The following is a 17,742-nucleotide window of genomic DNA, read 5'->3' on the forward strand; positions in this document are numbered from 1 at the left end:
AGATCCAGGGTCTGAATCACCTGTCCCAAAGCTGCAAGTTTACCTGAAAACAGCTCGCAGTAGTGCGCTTGTCTTTAGCACTCAGATGCCCAACTCCCAATGGGGTCTAAACCCAGATAAATCCGTTTTACCCTGCATAAAGCTTTATGCAGGGCAAACTCATAAATTGTTCGCCCTGTATAACACTGATAGAGAGATATGCACAGTTGTTTGCTCCCCCAGGTATTAATACATACTGAGTGAATTACTAAATAAAAAGTGATTTTATTAAATACAGACAGTAGGATTTAAGTGGTTCAAAGTAGTAACAGACAGAACAAAGTAAGTCACCAAGCAAAATAAAATAAAATGCGCAGATCTATGCCTAATCAAACTGAATACAGATAATTTCCTCACCAGTTCCAGAATGCTCCCTTTTACAGGCTAACCTCCTTTTAGCCTGGGTCCAGCAATCACTCACACCCCCTGTAGTTACTGTCCTTTGTTTCAGTCTCCTTCAAGTATCTGGGGGGGGTGGAGAGGCTCCTTCTTTAGCCAGCTGAAGACCAAATGGAGGGGTCTCCCACAGGTTTAAGTAGACTCTCTCTTGTGGGTGGAGATCTCCCTCCTATGCAAAGCCCAGCTCCAAGATGGAGTTTTGGAGTCACCTGGGCAAGTCATATGCCCCTGCATGACTCAGTCTTTGCAGGCCGACGCCATTGTCCACATGGCATCTTGCATGTCTCCAGGAAGACTTCTCATGTGGATTGGAGCATTCCAAGATGCATTGTTCCCTGTCTCCTGATTTCTAAGTGTCTCCTGATCAGGTACTTAACCTGGCAAATTCCTTCCTAAAGAAGCTGACCAAATGCCTCACAAAGCTTACTTAGAAATCAGGCAAGCATACAGCCCATATTCTTAACCTAGAGTAGAAAATGATATATATGTACAAATAGGATGAATAGATATAGTAGATCATAACCCTTACGGAGATATGTTACATGGCACAGGCAGCACAAAACATATTCCAGTTATGTCGTACATACATTTATAAGCACCCCCTCCCCATAAAGCCTTATGGGGTACACTGTCACAATAGTGTTTCAGTCACATCATGCATGTCACATAATCACAGTATATCACCTGTAGCAAAAAAGAAAAAAAATCTCCATCATCCAGAAACAACCATAGATAAGTTTGTGATAAGAACCAGCAGATTACAAAAAGAGGTAATTGATGAAAAAATTGCCCGGTTTGTTTATGCAACAAACTCTCCTTTCCGTATGATTGAGAACCCACACTTCATTAACATGGTTCAGTCATTAAGGATTCAGTCCACCCAACAAAGCAGATGTCGCAGGCAAATTGCTGGATAAAGTGTATGAAAGAGAAATTGAGCAGTGTGCAAAAGGTCTAGAGGGTAAAATTGTTAACCTGAATCTTGATGGGTGGAGCAGTGTCCACAGTGATCCTGTGGTATGTGCTTGTGTGACAACAGAAGAAGGGAATATCTTCCTTACAGAAACAATTGATACATCAGGAAATGCACACACAGCAGAATACTTACAAGAAGCAGCAGTAAACTGAAAAAAAATTCAAATGTCTAGTACGCAGCTTGGTCACAAACATTGCTGTAAATGTATCCAAGATGAGAAGAAATTTAGAAGAGCGTGAAGAGAGTCCCAAGCTAATAAAATACGACTGCAGTGCTCATTTGATGCACCTCCTAGCCAAAGACTTCAGTGTTCCAGAAATAAAGGCTAATGTTGTTGAAATTGCAAAATACTTCCATAACAACCACTTTGCAGCAGCTGCTCTGAAAAAAGTGGGAAGAACCAAGCTAACTCTCCCACAAGACGTGCGATGGAACTCAGTAGTGGACTGTTTTGAGCACTATATCAAGAACTGGCCTAATCTGATGACAATAGGGGGACGAGGGGGCGGAGTCGGGGAGGGGGGGGGGCAAGAGCCTGTGCACCAGAGCGAAGGGACAAACAAGCAAATATCGGGACGTCTGGTCACCCTAGTTATCTATGACATGGACATCCAGCAATCATCCCTCCATAATGCCAACTATAATAAACTTCAGAGCTAAGGGTGAACTATTCAAGAAATATGTTTGCTGATGATGTTTTTAAAGAAAGTCACACCAGTGAACTGGTGGAAGTCACTTAAACACGTGGATTCAGAGACTGTTGAAGTGATAATCTCACTTTTAACAGCAGTAGCTTCTTCTGCTGGTGTAGAAAGAATATTTTCTTCTTTTGGACTAATTCATTCCAAGTTGAGAAATCGTTTGGGACCTGAAAAAGCAGGAAAGCTTGTTTTTCTTTTCCAAATTATGAACAAATAGGAAAATGAAGGTGAAGACTACTAAGTTAGCTGCAGAAGCCAATATTTTAAGTTTCTCATGTTGACTTGGCTGACATAGTCTATTTAAATTTTTTTAAAAAAATATTTCATTTAACTTTTTTAGTTAAAAACAATTAACAAAAACAAACCTGATTTTAAAAAACTTGAATGTTTAAATTCAAAAATTCATATGCTTGTTTTGTTAAAATATTATGTTTGCTCTTGAGGAAAAAAATCCAGAATACATAACATTATTGTTTTAGTTAAATAAAACAATTAAATGTCTGTCTGGTGATTGTTGGGATATATAAGGGTTAAGTAGAGACCTGGGAAACAGCTGGTGTGCTGGTATGGTATTAAGGAGTAGAGTCACAGGCCGGCACCGTTTCTGTGCCTGACAGAATAAGTGTCCATCCCTCGCCCTCCCTTTCAGCTTGCTGGGAATAAATAAGTGTTGCAGCTGCATAAGAATTGTAGTTGTCTAAAGGATACTTTTGTGTAAAGAAGTGTTCTCTCTCCCTCCCTTCCTTTCCCAGCTACACAAACGAGCTCAGGTCATGGTCCCTCCCTCACTCCCTCCCCTGAGAACTGCTGATTAAGGGAACTTGTAGCAACAATTATTGCAAAGAAATGTATGTATAATATGCGTAATGCTGTAATCAGTCAATAGGGGTGGGTATAATCATAGTATGGGAGTTTATTACTTAATAAGGTTTTTTGGGGTGTTGTAGCGAATGTAGGCGTTTACATACTAACTTAAATAAAAGAAGTGTTATGTAACTAATCCAGTACTCACTCGACAATTCTGTTGAGGGGAACAAGTATTGCAATAAAGAAGCTCGTACTCAAATCCGCCTCTGGGTCAACCTGCTCATTCTTCTCTAACAGTGATGTTCTCCTCCTAATACATCATGGCAAGAAAATCCTCCAAATATTAGCGATTAACCAGTTGAATTGGAGATAGTTCACCTCCCAATGACTTCATAAGTATCTGCTTCAGTTACCTTTGGTAAACAAAATAATCATTCATTTTCTGATATAGCTGTAAAACTATTCTGAAAAGTTTTCAAAATAAATCACTTAAAAAATGTATAGTGTTACCTTCTAAAAATAAAACCTACATCTACCTCTGAGTTGTGAAGAACATGTATTAAGGTTATAGCAACCACCAAGAATGTACTTTTTATGTAGAAATCCATGATTAAACCCAGTCTTCCTGACTAGTGATTTAGATCAATTTGATTTAAATCAAATTCACCCTACTTCTCCCTGATAATAGCTAGGGATAGTTGAAGCTCTGGACATCTTGGTTGGTTGATTCTGGACTCTATTTACATATTGCTATCCTTCAGACATATAGGATGGCTAGGATTTCATTTGAATCATGTAAAGACTTATAAATGCTACACTATAATGCAAGTGTACTATTCCCTTCCAATAAAATGGTGCAAAGGAAAACATGTATAGACAATATTTTGTCCATATGCAATTACACTAATTCAGTATAATACAGAAAACTAAGGCAGAGACTTACTAAAGTTAGAGAAACCACTTAAACCCTTTAAATATATCAGCATCTCTTTCTCAGAGACAAAACACAGACATGCTATGGATGGACACACGACGCCCTTGTGCTTCTTTCTCCTCCTTCTCTTTCAAAATGGAGAACTCTTCTGTAGTTAACAAGTTTAAGTGCCCGTCCCTGTGTCATGCAAAGGTCAGGCTCTCTCCTCAGTTAAATCCCTCAGTAGATCATTCTTGGTTGATAAGGGATTCAGAAAAACATTTTCCAATAAATAGCCATAATAGACATTTTCCAATAGTCTAAGGAAATCTTTGGATGTTTGTGTGATGTTTTCTTGCGCAGATCTTTTATAGTTGGTACATATCTGATTGTAATGTTCATCCTTCTTAGAAACTTTACATATATTCTTAAGAAAACTTATTGACCTCTTTACAGAGACAATCCACTAGTATCCTGCATCATCATCTGTCTTCCTCAAAGAGAAAGATCTTAACAAAGTCTTTTATGACTGATGGCCAGAACTGCCCACTGTAGCAAACCAGCTATACTTTCTGTTTGATTGAAATGATATTGAACAGCGTTTGAAGGAATGCAACTGTCAGGTGAGACTATTGTTATTCTTAATATTTCTTCTGCTGTCGTAAAACAGATGAAAGACTCTTGACTGCCACTGAGATGTGAGTAAGAACAGATAGGGTTTCTGGGAATCCGTAAGGAAGCTTGGCTGCCAATTGTCTGGTTAATGTAGCGTACAATACTAATAATACTTCAGTAAAACATGGAAAATACCACACTCTTTGCCAATCACAAGATGGTATGTCAGCCACATTGTGCTTCAAGCCAAGTATAACTGTCAGGTGTCTGCGCCATGGGGCTGAGTGTGCATGAAGAGCATTGTTTTAGAATAGAAATCAAAATGATCATGATAAATTGGAGAATTTAAAGAGAAAATTCTATTAAAGCAATAAGAGGAATTCTATTCAAGCAAACACAAAGTACAACACTTAGAAAGGGAAAATCAAATGTACAAATACAAAATGGGAACAAACTGGCTAGGCTACAGTACTGCAGAAAAGAATCTGGGGATTACAGCAGATCACAAATGGAATACAAGTCAGTAGTGTGAGGCTGTTACAAAAAGATAGATGTCATTTTGGAATATATGGGCATAACGATTGGGGTCCCGCAGGGATCAGTTCTGGGTCCAGTTCTGTTCAATATCTTCATCAATGATTTAGATAATGGCAGAGAGAGTACACTTACAAAGTTTGTGGACAATACCAAGCTGGGAGGGGTTGCAAGTGCTTTGGAGGATAGGATTATAATTGAAAATGATCTGGACAAACTGGAGAAATGGTCTGAAGTAAATAGGATGAAATTCAATAAGGACAAATGCGAAGTACTCCAGTTAGGAAGGAACAATCAGTTGCACACATACAAAATGGGAAATGACTGCCTAGGAAGGAGTACTGTGGAAAGGGATCAGGGGGTTGTAGTGGACCACAAGCTAAATATGAGTCAAAATGTAATACTGTTGCACAAAAAAGCGAACATCATTCTAGGATCAGAGGGGTAGCCGTGTTAGTCTGAATCTGTAAAAAGCAACAGAGGGTCCTGTGGCACCTTTAAGACTAACAGAAGTATTGGAGCATAAGCTTTCGTGGGTGAATGCCCACTTCATCAGACGCAAGTAATGGAAATTTCCAGAGGCAGGTATAAATCAGTATAGAGATAACGAGGTTAGTTCAATCAGGGAAGGTGAGGTGCTCTGCTAGCAGTTGAGGTGTGAACACCAAGGGAGGAGAAACTGCTTCTGTAGTTGGATAGCCATTCACAGTCTTTGTTTAATCCTGATCTGATGGTGTCAAATTTGCAAATGAACTGGAGCTCAGCAGTTTCTCTTTGGAGTCTGGTCCTGAAGTTTTTTTTGCTGTAAGATGGCTACCTTTACATCTGCTATTGTGTGGCCAGGGAGGTTGAAGTGTTCTCCTACAGGTTTTTGTATATTGCCATTCCTGATATCTGACTTGTGTCCATTTATCCTCTTGCATAGTGACTGTCCAGTTTGGCCAATGTACATAGCAGAGGGGCATTGCTGGCACATGATGGCATATATAACATTAGTGGACGTGCAGGTGAATGAGCCAGTGATGTTGTAGCTGATCTGGTTAGGTCCTGTGATGGTGTTGCTGGTGTAGATATGTGGGCAGAGTTGGCATCGAGGCTTGTTGCATGGGTTGGTTCCTGAGTTAGAGTTGTTATGGTGCGGTGTGTAGTTGCTGGTGAGAATATGCTTAAGGTTGGCAGGTTGTCTGTGGGCGAGGACTGGCCTGCCTCCCAAGGTCTGTGAAAGTGAGGGATCATTGTCCAGGATGGGTTGTAGATCACTGATGATGCGTTGGAGAGGTTTAAGCTGAGGACTGTAGGTGATGGCCAGTGGAGTTCTGTTGGTTTCTTTTTTGGGCCTGTCTTGTAGCAGGAGGCTTCTGGGTACACATCTGGCTCTGTTGATTTGTTTCTTTATTTTCTTGTGTGGGTATCTTAGTTTTGAGAATGTTTGGTGAAGATCTTGTAGGTGTTGGTCTCTGTCTGAGGGGTTGGAGCAGATGCGGTTGTACCTCAGCGCTTGGCTGTAGACGATGGATCGTGTGGTGTGTCCGGGGTGGAAGCTGGAGGCATGAAGGTAGGCGTAGCGGTTGGTGGGTTTTCGGTATAGGGTGGTGTTAACGTGGCCATCGCTTGTTTGTACTGTGGTGTCTAGGAAGTGGACCTCCCGTGTAGATTGGTCCAGGCTGAGGTTGATGGTGGGGTGGAAGCTGTTGAAATCATGGTGGAATTCTTCCAGGGTCTCCTTCCCATTGGTCCAGATGACGAAGATGTCATCAATGTAGTGTAGGTAAAGAAGGGGCATGAGTGGATGAGAGCTGAGGAAGCGTTGTTCCAGGTCAGCCATAAAAATGTTGGCATATTGTGGGGCCATGCGGGTGCCCATGGCGGTGCCACTGGTCTGGAGGTATATATTGTCACCAAATTTGAAATAATTGTGTGTGAGGATAAAGTCACAGAGCTCAGCAACAGCCCAGCCTGACTCATGAAAGAAACCCCCTTCCCCCCCCCCCCCGCCTCTGCTTAAACCAAAACCCATCAGAGGAAGAAAACTTGCAGAGAGCAGTGAAGGGCGTTGGGAGACACACCTAGATCCCTCCCGACAAGGGTGACAAGATTAAGACATCTCCATTAGCATACAGAATGGAGAGCAGAGACAACTCCCCTAGCCTCATCTGCATGAAAGATGGGACAGGAAGACATCTAAATTTACATACAGAATGGAGAACAGAGAACCACACTGAATTCTGGGACCAGAAAAAGCAGGGAAGCACTGCATCCTGGGAATCTCTGCTCCAGATGCTAATGAACCTACACCTGCACAAAGAACAGGAGTACCTGTTCTTTTTACGGATACAGACTAACACGGCTGCTACTCTGCACCTGCACACACAGCCAGCTCAGCAGTTATCAGACCAATTCTAGTAATGAATCCTTAATTGATATCCAAATACTGAAGCAGCCGAGTTGTATTGTGAGCTCCCTGGAAGAAAACACCACCCATAGCCAAGATGCATCTGAAGAAGTGAGGTTTTTACCCACAAAAGCTTATGCCCAAATAAATCTGTTAGTGTTGAAGGTGCCACCAGACTCCTTGTTGTTTTTTCGTAGCCAAGAGTGATCAGCTCCTATTGTCTAGTCTAAAGAAAACCCTTGAGTCATCAGTTTACCTATAAACAAATTTAGTGTTCTCCCTTGAACCACTGTATTTTCTCTACAAAAATCCCTCTAGTCAGGGTTCTGATGCTTGGATCCAAATAGGCATCAGTTCCACTGGAACTCCATCATCTCCTCACTGATCGTGCTGGGGACTCTGCCTGCCTCTTGCCCTCAGGACCCTCAGCTACTACCCGACCAGTTCAAGCTTCAGGGAGCGGTGAGACCTCCCCCCCCCCCCCCCCGTTTTCCTGTCTACCTTAGGTATTAGCCTTTAACCATGTATGTTACGTTGGTTTAGTCCTCCGTGTGTAGTTATCACTATTATTCAATAAATAACTTCTGTGGTTAAGTTGGTTGCTTCTCTTGCTCTTGCTGAACTTTACTCGTTTGTGTTTTTAGCTTCCCCCATTCACTCTACTTTACTTAAGCTAAAGATCCCTGCAGCGCCCAAAATACTGTAGGGTTTGCTCATCGAGTAGGTTACTGTCAGTACAATTGTGTTGGGGGAGTGGGGATAGGGACGTGCTGAATTTGGGACGCATAAGGGTAACAGCTTGAAAGTGCTGCTTGACCCAGTCCATGGAGCCCAGGGGCATATAAGGAGAGACAGCTTGAAAGTGCTGCTTCCTCCAGCCCAGAGACATATAAGGGGTCAGCTTGACAGTGCTGATTGACCCAGTCCGCTCAGACTTGCTCTGTTAATGTATGTGTGGGTGTTCATCCAGTTCTAGGGTGGGAGTAACCCAGCCCTAGGGACTCTAGGTCCTGCAAGATAGCTCCATTGGGAGGGGACTTGCAGAAGGGAGAAGTAGAGCTCCATATGTAAACACAAGTGACACAAGCAGTACATTGACAGGATTACAGAACCTCTTCCCCAGAGGAGTAACCCGAATAAATGAGCATACCCCAAAGTAATGGGCACATCTGGTAACAGCCAGGAATGTCTGAGGGTAGATTCTCTGGCACCAGCGTTGGACTTTTCAGCAAGAGGTAAACCTCCTGCTGCTTCAGGCCAATGTATGGGGTGGGGGTGGGGGTTCCGACCCTGGGTCCGATTGAGGCCATATGGTCTTTTCCATGAGGCGTTTTCAAAGGTGGAGTTCCTGTCCTTCTCAGGTATGGCGAGGGAATGAGCGGCAAATACTACACCTCACTGCAATGTGAGCTTCCCCAAGGCCATACAGGCAGTGCTGGTGGTCATTGCTGACCGAGAAGGATCATGGGTAAGAAACAGAGTTTAAAGGCTGTAGTCCAATACCTGCACAGGGTATGGGGTGGGGAAGGGGAAGTGTTCCCCTATAGATTAATCTAGCACTAAAACTATGGAAACATTAAAACTTCACGGTACAAGATGCTAAAACTATTTACAAAGTTAAATATTCTCTTAAGCGATGAAGACGAAGCTACAGAGAGGTTCCAACCTGGATCATGTGGCAGTGAGAAGGAACTGGAGAGGTGGTTGGTCCACCCTGCTCTTTATCCCCTCAGTCGGAGGCACAAGGTGAGCCAGGTGCATGCGTGGATCAACGGACACTACTTTCAAATCCTCTGGCTCTGGGCACATGGGTGATACGTGTAGCCCACAGTGGAATACAATAGGGACCATCATTCAAAGAAGAAAAATAGATTATGAAAATGGGTCATGTCCGAGATCCATTTTCATTGCTTTTAGGGCATATCCTACCTATATTCAATATTCTCAAAGCCACTATACCTTGTAGCTCTGTTGACATAACCGTGAAGGATGCTGGGAGCTCAAGGCTTATATGTGGCAGCATTCTCAAATTCAGCAAACGTCACAGCATCAGTTACACTTGATTTGAAGGTTGTCTGTGCAATCATAAGGGCTAGGGACTTCTGAGCTTTTAAATTAACAACAACAACAACATCTAGACAGCAAGACAGTAGCCTCAGAAAAGAACAAAACCAAACCTCTGGATTGTTGTCAATGTTCCCTCTAATTTTTTCCATCCATGTGCGGAATAAATTTTGATATGTGCACCAAGGTAATGTGTGGATGTGCACCACCAGTAGAAACAAAAAAACCTAGATATAATATATATTTTTAGAAAGTTACCAATAGGGATAATTACTCCAGCCAGGACAGGTTAGGCATTTTAGAACTCACTACTCAAAGGGGGTTCAATTTTCAGTTTTTAAATTTAAGTGTAAGAAAAATAAAAATTATGAAATGCATAGACCAGTCAAAACACTAAAATAACACACGTTGAAAGAATAATATTACAGAGAATATATGTGCATTGCAGGAAGTACCAAGTAACAACAACAATAATAATATAAGTAGGTATGGGGAGATGAATGTGACACACACAGACTGTGTGTGTGTGTGTGTGTGTGTGTGTGTGTGTGTGTGTGTGTGAGAGAGAGAGAATGAAAGAAAAAGAGCGAGAGAAAGACAGACACTGTGCGCACGTGGGACACAGACTGTGAGAGTGTGTGCACGTGCGAGAGAGAGAGAAAAAGACACAGATTGTGTATGCTGGCTGCTGGGGAAGTCTGAGACCGTGCGCTGTCGCTTTAAGGCTCTCACTCACTGGGAGGCTTGTTCAGACCTCAGAGCTGCTGCAAGTCCTGAACCCTGTCCCCCGCCCCCCCTGCTCTGTGGAGATGGGGTACAGGGGCTGGGGACACCCTGACATCAGCACCTGCTCCTCCTCGCTCTGCACAGTCAGCAGGAGGGTCCCAGGAGCAGCTGCAGGAGCAATATGGCTGCAAAGCAGCGGGGAGGAGGGGCACCTGAAAACACGCTGCCGGATGTGCGCAGCTCTGCTCTTCAAGTGGGCAGCACTTGAATCTCTCCTGGGCGGCCGCCCAACCACGCAGCTTAGAGGGAACACAGGTTGTTGACCTGGTTCCACTCGAGCTTTGATGCTCAATTTTGTAGGGTATAGGAATGTCTCTGGGTACCGCACACTCCTGAAATAGTGGTACCTGGATCTATCTAACCGTCTCCATTGGTTAGCCCTTGCCAGATTTGGAAAGATGTGCAATCTGTGGTCCTGGAAAAGAAGCTGTTCACTATCTAGGGGAAGTCACTTAATTGCTTGCTGCCTCACTTTCCCCATCTATAAAGTGTGGCTAATACTTTAATAATAACTGGGATTTCAATAAGGCTTAATTCATTAAAATGATTAAAGTGCAGCAAGTCTTTAGATGGAAGGCACTAGATAAGTACAAAACAGTAGTAGTATAAGAAAATATTCTGGTAGGTATATGTCCTAACTGTTGCAGACAGTTCATATAATACTGATTCCCTATAATTCCATATTTCTGTTCCAGAATATAAACTTGGTATTACTTCAGATATACTAACAAACTACTTTGTGGCCATTCCCATCTCTACCCACTTGGAGAGATAACAAACTTAGGTTATCCTCTTAAAGCATTTTCTAGTGATTCTCCTTTTTAAAATGGATTGAAACGTTATCTTAATTCCAACAGTCTGTACCTTCCTCAGCCTACTGCATTCCCTTTTTAAACATCATCTGTTCTTCCAGCATTTCTAATCTTCCTCACAGCTTTTTGTGGTTTATTTTAAAGCCTTTTCTGGTTAACAGTGTTGCTTTTTAAGTCCAGCAGGGTGCTTTTAACTAACTTTAATGGCTAAAAGTGTTTTTTATCCTTATATCTAAACTGCTCTTCCTTTAAGCCTGTTTGTGATCAGCTAGCCAAGAAAGTGGGGCTGTCTCCTTGGCTTTCTTGATAGTAATAACTTCATCATTAAAGTACCGTCCAAAGACGTAGCCTCAGGTTACTAGTAGTTCACTATTTTTCCATCTTTGGACTAAACTTTCTTTACATGACTTGCAACTAGATCAGAAATTCCCCAACCCTCTTCCTAAAATAAGATTTCCATACATATGCCCATATTACAGATATACGAGGCCTTTCCCTTTAAAGGAGATTTGGTCATACAAAGCCTGTCCTGCACCACTGAAGTACAAAGGAATTTTGCTAGAGAGCAGAATCAGGTCTGAAGGAACTGAACTGAAAGCATTTAATTAATATTTAGCAACTCTACCCTGTGATGTATTATTCTCCACATTTTACAAATGAGTAAAATGAGGCACAGGTTAAATAATTGATCAAAGCCACATACTGAGCCCTTTTCAGAGTCTGGCACAGAATCCAGGAGTCCTGGTTCCCAATATCTGCTGCTATCATTAACTCAACATTATATCTTCCCTGCTTGTGAGAATTTGCCACAAAACAAAGTGGTAAGACAGGAGAGGAGAAATCCTATCTTCCAAAAGGGAGAAAGTGGATTAGACATTTTAGGATTATCATTGCCTCCTAAAATCAGGCAACTTCTTTGGAGGTTCAGTTTTTGATGTGGTAAAAGCTGAGGTCCAACTACAAAATTCCTGTACCCATTCCAGCTCTGAACATGTGAGCATGTCTAATAATGATCAAGTTTTGTTTCCATAGCTATTTTCACATAGTGCCTGTATCTTGAAATCAATGGATTGCGTGACTGAAATGACTTTGAATAAATAATAAAATCCACAGGAAATCTACTCTGCCAATAGAAATGTCTGGTTTAGGTCTTAAATAACTGGATTTCTTTGGAGTGAAATTGATCATGCTCTTACTTTGGACCATAACATTTTGAGTTATGGAAAAACAAAGCAATGATGTTTTCTGTGTAGCTTTCAAATCAGTAATAGTTCAGGGTTTTTAAAAACCTGCTGTTCAAAAGCTCTTTTAATCCCATTTTAAGTGATTTAAACCAGGATGGTTGAAATCAGTTGTACAGAGTCTCAAATCTAGTTTGAAAATTATCATTACAATTTTAATGAATTAAACTATAAATGTTCCCTGGGTGGCATGCAGAGGTGAAAGTAAGGCGGTAAGCCCCAGTATGGTGTACCAGCAAGAGCCGGTGCGCCGTACAAGGGTGGATAGGCTTCCCCTGGTGACAATTTAAAGGGCCTGGGGCTCCCAGCATCTGCCAGAGCCCTGGGGAAGCGGTGGTGGGGCTCCTGCCGCAACGACCACCCCAGGCCCTTTAAATCGTCCCCGGAGCCCTGGGGTAGCAGCAGCAGGTCTCCGGCAGCTATTTAAAGGATCCGGGGCTGCAGCAGCCACTACCTCCCCGGCCCTTAAAATAGCCACCGGAGACCCGCCGCCACTTCCCCAGGGCTCTGGCAGCAGGGCTCTGGGGACGATTTAAAGGGTCCGGGGCTCTGGTAGCTGCTACCGCCCCGGGCCCTTTAAATCGTACTCAGTGCCTGCTGGAGCCCTGGGGTAGCAGCGGCCGGGCTCCAGCAGCGATTTAAAGGGCCAGGGGCTCGGCCACCGCTACCGCCCTGGGCCCTTTAAAACTTCGCCAGAGGCCGGGGCAACGGCAGCAGCCAGGAGCCCCCTCCGATGGTGATTTAAAGTGCCCAGGGCTCCACTGCGGTAGTGGCAGCTGGAGCCCCGGGCCCTTTAAATCACCTCTGGGGCTCCCAGCCACCTCTGCAGCTGGTAGCTTGGGGGTGATTTAAAGGGCCGGGGGCTCCCTGCTGCTGCTACCACAGCCCTAGCCACTTTAAATCCTGATTTAAAGCGCCCAGGGATTTAAAGGCCCCACCTCTTCCGGTAGAGCACTGGAATGGGTTGCCTAAGGAGGTGGTGGAATCTCCTTCCTTGGAGGTTTTTAAAGTCAGGCTTGACAAAGCCCTGGCTGGGATGATGTAGTTGGGAATTGGTCCTGCTTTGAGCAGGGCATTGGACTAGATGACCTCCTGAGGTCCCTTCCAATCCTGATATTCTAGGATTCTAGAGGCCACGCCTGTTCTGGTTGAGCCCCTCCCCCTCCTAAGGACTCTGCAGTACCGGTAAGTCCTTTAAGTTACTTTCACTCCTGGTGGCATAAGAGCCAAGTTGAAGTTCCTGCTCCAATGACTAATTATTTATATAGAATATATAGCTTCTACAGGAGAAATTCAGAGACCCCCCACTCCAGCATAACCATTAGCACAGTGCTTAAGGCACCCTTTTAGTAGTAAGGAGATTCCAGTAGGTGGATTCAGACCTGGGTCTCCCACATCTCGGGTGATTATTCTAACCACTGGGCCAGTACTATTATTTTATATGTGAGTGTAGTCCTTTGAAACTGTTTTGTTTCCAGGCACTTTTAATTGAACGAAACACTTCATTTAATCTGCAATGGACTTTTTCAAGTTACTGAAGTTTGGATTCAGTTCAACACAATCTGAATTTTTTTTTTTTTTTTCAGAACTGCCAGTGAACCAAAAGAGAAGGCCAGTTACCTGTAATTGGAGGTTCTTGGAGATGCATGGTCCCTATCTGTATTCCACATGTAGGTGCACTATGCTATGTGCCAGAGTCTGGAAGCATTTCTTAGCAGTGTCTGTTGACTTGCACATGCGTAGTGCATCTCCTCGTGCTCCCAGCTGAGGGTATAAGGTAGTGCGGGTCAACACCTCTCCAGTCTCCTTCTTACTGTAATGGAATCCAGTCTGAAGCAGAGGGAATTGTAGGGCAGGTAGTGCAATATAGATAGAGACCACACATCTCAAAGAACCTCTAGTTACTGGTAAGTAACCTCTTCTTGGAGTGGTAGTCCCTACATGTATTCTCTGTAGTATTTTCTGTTGGACAGTGTGATTGCTATATGAAAGTACGCGTCCTTCAAGTAGAGGGCGGCATTCCAGTCCCCTAGATCCAAGGAAGGGATGATGGAGGCCAAGGAGACCATTTGGAACTTGAGTTTCTTATGAACTTGTTGAGCTCTCTCAGGTCTCGGAGGGGCCTGAGCCCGCCTTTGGCTTTTGGTATTAGGAAATATCGGGAATAGAAGCCCTTACCCTTCTGCTCCTGAGGAACCTCTTCAACTACCCGCAGCAAGAGGAGCGATTGCACTTCCTATATGAGGAATTGCTCATGAGAAGGGTCCCTGAAGAGGGATGGGGAAGAGGGTGTGGAAGGGCAGGAGGGCAGAAAATTGGAGTGAATATTCCCAGCGATCTGATGTAATACGGGCCCATGCATGGTAGAAAGGAGATAGATGGGATGAAAAGGTAAGGCAGGCTGGATCCAGTCCATCACCCCCAAGCACACATTCAAAAGGCCAGTTTTGAGCCTAAGGAGGGTTTAGACTGGCCAGAGGAGAGATGAGGTCTCTTCCTTGAGTTCCTAATTCTCCTGCACGACCCATCCTGCCTACCCTGAGGTTGATAATTCCTCTGAGGGCCTGGGGTCTAAAGTGCTTCCGTTGGGTGGCAGGGGTGTGGCAGCCCAGGGACTTCAAGGTGGCTTGAGAGTCCTTGAGGCTGTGCAGACGAGAGTCAAGTCTTCTCAGAAAACAAAGACTGACCCTCAAAGGGGAGGTCCTGGATTGTCTGCTGTATCTCGTATGGGAGGCCAGAGACCTGCAGCCAGGAACTCCTCCTCGTGGCCACCCCCGTAGCCATGGTGTGAGATGCCGCATCTGCTGCATCCAGGGTCGCCTGCAAGGATGCACGGGAAATTAATTTATCGTTCTCTACTAGCACAGAAAACTCAGCGTGAGAGTTCATAGGGAGGAGTTCTGTCATAAGAACAACCATACTGGGTCAGACGAAAGGTCCATCAAGCCCAGTATCCTGTCCTCGGACAGTGGCCAATGGCTGGTGCCCCAAAGGGCATGAACAGACAGGTGACCATCAAGTGATCCATGCCCTGTCACCCAATCCCAGCTTCTGGCAAACAGAGTCTAGGGACACCATTACTGCCCACCCTGCCTGCTAGCCATTGATGGACCTATCTTCCATGAATCTATCTAGCTCCCTTTTGAACCCTGTTATAGTATTGGCCTTCACAACACCCTCTGGCAAGGAGTTCCAGAGGTTGACAGTGTGTTGTGTGAAAAAATACTTTCTTGTGTTTGTTTTAAACCTGCTACCTATTAATTTCATTTGGTGGCCCCTTGTTCTTGTATTATGAGTAAATAACACTTTCTTATTTACTTTCTCTATACCACTCATGATTTTATAGACCTCTATCATATGCCCGCTTAGTCGCCTCTTTTCCAAGCTGAAAAGTCCCAGTTTTATTAATCTCTCCTCATATGGAAGCCGTTCTATACGCCTAATCATTTTTGTTGCCCTTTTCTGAACCCTTTTCCAATATATCTTTTTTGAGATGGGCCGACCACATCTGCACGCAGTATTCAAGGTGTGCACTTACCATGGATTTATATAAAGGCAATATGATATTTTCTGTCTTATTATCTATCCCTTTCTTGATGATTCCCAACATTCTGTTCGCTTTTTTGACTGCCGCTGCACATTGAGTGGATGGTTTCAGAGAACTATCCACAATGACTCCAAGATCTCTTTCTTGAATGGTAACAGCTAATTTAGACCCCATCATTGTATATGTATAGTTAGGATTATGTTTTCCAATGTGCATTACTTTGCATTTGCCAACATTAAATTTCAGTTGCTATTTTGTTGCCCAGTCACCCAGTTTTGTGAGATCCTTTTGTAGCTCTTCACAGTCTGCCTGAGACTTAAGTATCTTGAGTAATTTTGTATCATCTGCAAATTTTGAAACCTCACTGTTTACCCCTTTTTCCAGATCGTTTATGAATATGTTAAATAGGACTGGGCCCAGTACAGATCCCTGGGGGACACCACTATTTACCTCTCTCCATGCTGAGAACTGACTATTTATTCCTACCCTTTGTTTCCTATCTTTTAACCAGTTACCAATCCATGAGAGAACCTTCCCTCTTATCCCATGACTACTTATTTTGCTTCAGAGTCTTTGGTGAGGGACCTTGTCAAAGGCTTTCTGAAAATCTAAATACATGAGATCCGGTGGATTTCCTTTGTCCACATGCTTGTTGACCCCCTCAAAGAATTCTAGTAAATTGGTGAGGCATGATTTCCCTTTACAAAAAACATGTTGACCATTTCACAACAAATTATGTTCATCTATGTGTCTGACAATTTTGTTCTTTATGATAGTTTCAACCAATTTGCCTGGTACTGAAGTGAGGCTTACTGGTCTGTAGTTGTCAGGGTCACCTTTGGAGCCCTTTTTAAAAATTGGCGTCACACAGCTATCCTCCAGTCATTAGGTACAGAAGCTGATTTAAAGGATAGGTTACAGATGACAGTTAGTAGTCCTGCAATTTCATATTTGAGTTCCTTCAGAACTCTTGGGTGAATACCATCAGATCCTGGAGACTTATTACTGTTTAGTTTATCAATTTGTTCCAAAACCTCATCTAATGACACCTCAATTTGGGACAGTTCCTCAGATCTGTCATCCAAAAAAAAAAATGGCTCAGGTTTGGGAATCTCCCTCGCATTCTCAACAGTGAAGACCGATGCAAAGAATTCATTTAGTTTCTCTGCAATGGCCTTATCGTCTTTGAGTGCTCCTTCAGCATCTTGATCGTCCAGTAGTCCCACTGGTTGTTTAGCAGGCTACCTGCTTCTGATGTATTTAAAAGCTTTTTTGCTATTACTTTTGGAGTCTTTGGCTAGCTGTTCTACAAATTCTTTTTTGGTCTAATTATATTTTTATACTTCATTTGCCAGAGTTCATGTTCTTTTCTATTAACCACTTTTTTAACCACTGTGGCTCTTTTTTGGTTCTCTTACTATGTTTTTTAAATTGGGGTATATATTTAAGTTGAGCCTCTATTGTGGTGTCTTTAAAAAGTTTCCACCCAGCTGGCAGGGATTTTACTTTTGGTACTGTACCTTTTAATTTTTTTCACTAACCACCTCATTTTTGTGTAGTTCCCTTTTCTGAAATTAAATGCTACAGTGTTGGGCCGCTGTGGAGTTTTCCCTGCCACAGAGATGTTAAATTTAATTATATTATGATCACTATTACCAAACGGTCCAGCTATATTCACCTCTTGGACCTGATCCTGTGCTCCACTTAAGACTAAATCAAGAATTGCCTCTCCTCTTGTGGGTTCCAGGACCAGCTGCTCCAAGAAGCAATCATTTAACGTAAGAAACTTTATCTCAGCATCCCTTCCTGAGGTGATATGTACCCAGTCACTATGGGGATAGTCCTCACTCAGTCTCGCCCCACCCAGTTTAACAACAGCACGCAGCCGTAACTTCATCCCTTAACATTCATATATG

Source organism: Malaclemys terrapin, chromosome 6 (assembly GCF_027887155.1).
Source record: "Malaclemys terrapin pileata isolate rMalTer1 chromosome 6, rMalTer1.hap1, whole genome shotgun sequence".
In the NCBI taxonomy this organism is placed as follows: Eukaryota; Metazoa; Chordata; order Testudines; family Emydidae; genus Malaclemys; species Malaclemys terrapin.